At 45.9% G+C, this 3,354-nt stretch overlaps 1 pseudogene; it reads right to left on the reverse strand.

Annotated features, from left to right (window-relative positions):
• Window positions 1-1,694: 1,694 nt before the first annotated feature.
• Window positions 1,695-2,325, reverse strand: LOC102852401 (annotated as a pseudogene).
• Window positions 2,326-3,354: the final 1,029 nt, after the last annotated feature.

A 3,354-nucleotide genomic window follows, 5' to 3' on the forward strand; every position in this document is an offset into this window, starting at 1 on the left:
TGGCTTTTTCCAAGGACCTCCTGACAACAAGCCCAAAGCATGAGAGACAGAGTTTCACCCTCCTTCCCTTTAAGGAGCACCTTGGTTGTACTTCCTTCAAGACAGACGTGTGTTCTTCTGGCAGGCCGTGGGGATTCAGTACTGTTCTTCTACAACACAGCTCAAAGGCATGGGTTCTTCTTTTGCGATTCTGTCCCTGGATGGTCCAAGGGACCCCAATGTCCTCCATTGATCCAGATAGTATAGAAGTTTTGAGAAAATGAAGACCAGGGTTTCCTAGGCCTTCCTGCACCTTTTCCCTAATTGTATCTGCACCTTGCTGATTTCTCATTAGAGTCCACAATGGGTGCATCTGTTCCTTCAAATGCCTGGGAACCCTTCTAAAGAATAGGTGGCTGTTATTGTTGTCAGATACAACAAGGTGACTCTGATCCTTTGACACTCTAAGTGCAACCAACAGATAGAGATCTTGCCCAACCTTCCACCACCCTTCCAGTCCCAGCTGGGCTGGAGCCCGTGGTGGTTGTGCCACTGTGTGAATCTATCTCAGTGGGGAGTCTTCCTCTTTCACTGACACTCCACCTTTTCACACATGATGTCCTCTCGCAAGATCTGGTCCCCTCCTAACAGCAAGCCCAACTATGTGAGACAAAGTTTCACAATCTTTAAGTCTAAGGAACACTCTGGCTGCATGGATTACCTACACGAACATCTAGTATTTCAAATAGTGAATGATTTTGAAGGGTGGAGAATTCATTTCAGCTGCTTTAAAATATTTACAAATTCTGAGTGAATTTCTTTCTATTAAAGTTGGTCTCTAATTCACAGTTTAATATTTACCCTGAAAAATCAAAGCCATTGATAGCAATAAAAGCTTTTAACAATTCACTGCTGAAAACACACTCTCAGCTATAATGTAAAATATGAGTCGAAAACAGTAAATTACATTTTCTCTGCCAGAGGTGTGGGGATAGAAAAGGAACATCCCAAACTAATGTCTGTGTATTCTCCCAAAACAGATGTTACAAAGGAATTGCTAGAACATTCAATATTTTTTTCCCTAAAAACCAAGATAAATTATTAAAGGAGATAAGGTAGGAGAAAAGGATGGGGGAAATGGCATTGATCTTACAAACTATGTAAATAGTAAGACTTTAATTTTTCTTTAATTCTTATAATGTAGTAATCATTAAAATGTTAGGTGGTCATATGAAAACAAAATATTAAGCAGTCATTTTGAAAGACTTTTTTTAAAAATTTTATTATTTTTGTGTGTGTGTACCGTCAAATCAGATCTGACTGGTACAGGAGGAGATTGTCCCTCCTTCCCCAGCAGAGCATCTGGTGGATTCGAACCATGCACCTCTGGGATTGTAGTTGCAGCTCCTTGCCACTAGGCCACCAGAGCTCCCTTTTGAAAGACTTTTATGGAAAGATTGTATCGACGTAAGAAAAATACAACTGTGATGCTAAGTGGTAATCAATTCTCCATTACAAGATGAGTTTGACACCGTGACTACAGCAACGAGCTTGGGCGGTGTGGCCGTGATGCACGACAGAGCCAAGCTTCAATCTGCTGTTCTCATAGTGTCGTTTTGCCTCATAGTTAACGGCATCTAACAACAGTCACAGCAATGCTACTTGAAAACTCTTTTCCTGTCACAAGGAAATGTTATTACTTTTCTAACAGCCTCTTAGGCTTTCTTGCCCGATGCCTTTGGAGCCGTTTTCTGGGCTGGGGCTTTCGGACCCTTCTGAGCTTTCGGAGGTCCAGCCTTCTGGCCTGCAGCCTTCTCCTTCTGGGCGGGGGCCTTCTCCTTCTTGCCCGCAGCAGTCACCTTCTTGGGTGGCACCTTCCCAGCGCTGGCAGCAGCTGCGGCAGCTCCCTTCACAGCAGCTGCTTTTTTAGGAGAAGCTTTCAGAAGAGCTGCTCTCTGAAGCTTCTTAACTTCATACTTTATTCATCTGTTCTTCATTTTCTTTGCTTTCCTGACTTGAAAGCCATCAAAAATCTGTCATCTTGGCTTTCTTTTCTCCGGCTTCAATCTTCTTGGCCCGTCTTGAGGCTGCCCATTTTTGGATTGATATTGGCCTTCCGCCAGGCTTGTTAAACGTAGGTCTGGCGGGCGCTGTGTGGGAACTTGAGGGTGAAATCGGTGAGCTGCATGCATTTGGAAGGCTTGCCTCCTGCCTTGAGTGCAGGGTCCGTCAACCAGAGCCCTGTTCTGATCGATAACATCTATGATCGTGACGAGTTTCTCCAGGATGGGGTCCAAAAGAGAAGTGGGCCACCCGGCCAACCTCCAGGTAGGACCTGAACGCCATGCTGGAGGCGTTCAGCAAGAAGATTATTTCTTGTATGCCTACTAGTAACTCTGAGGAGCCGGTTTTCCCATCTGAAGACATCTGAAAGTCAGTGGGGCCAGGCTTGTCAAGAGAGCTTAAAGCTCCCTCAGGTGCTTCCAGGGAGCTCTGGTGGCTTAGTGGTAAGGAACTGTGCTGCCAATACAAAGGTACATGGTTCAAATCCAGCAGCTGCTCCAGGGAAGAAATACGGGCCATCTCCTGCAGTGCAATTTACTGTCTCTGAAAACCCACTGGAAGGTAAGCTGTAGGTCAGTTCTGACTCGACACTAAACAACACCAAGTTCTTCCAGGAGAAGCTCTCTTAGCAGGGGACAGGGGACAGGGAACTCTCAGTATGGACTGGCTTGCTGGAGGACTTAGGGAAGACACCATAACCTGCAGGACTCTGGAAACTTTGTGACACTGAGCTTGGCCGTGAGACTGACGGTCAAACGACCTGCAACTGCAATTGAGATGTTGTTGGGACTGAGAGGGTTGTCTCCTGCTGCCAACCGGAATCATAGCCTGATCACGTCCCAAATAAACCCATACCTGTGAGTATGGCTCTGTAATACCCAAAGAGTTCAAGTGACATAACCGTTTACAAAGACAATGTTCACATTCGAGTCTGATAAGGAGGGACCAGGGTCTGAAAGCTGAGGAGGGGTCGTCTAGGGCCACCGCCACTCCCTGTCCAGAACAAAAAGAAGAAAAGTAAACATGCAAAGAAACAATTTGTTGAAAGGACACGTGAACCCTGTGAATCTCATCTTGCAAGACCCAGAGACCAGATGAACTCGATAGTGCCCCACCACCATCCCCGAGGGAGCTCTGGTGGCCTTGTGGCAAGATGCTGTGCTAAAATCCCAAAGGCCTGTGGTTCGAATCCACCAGCTGCTCCACAGGAAAAAAAAGATGGCCAGTCTTCTCCTGTGTGATTAATTGTCTCCAAAAACCCACTGGAGGGTCGGTCAGCTATGGATCAGTTCTGACTTGATGGTACACAAT

The sequence above is a fragment of the Elephantulus edwardii genome, unplaced genomic scaffold (genome assembly GCF_000299155.1).
Source record: "Elephantulus edwardii isolate Elephantulus edwardi_28Jun2011 unplaced genomic scaffold, EleEdw1.0 scaffold00121, whole genome shotgun sequence".
Taxonomy (NCBI): Eukaryota; Metazoa; Chordata; class Mammalia; order Macroscelidea; family Macroscelididae; genus Elephantulus; species Elephantulus edwardii.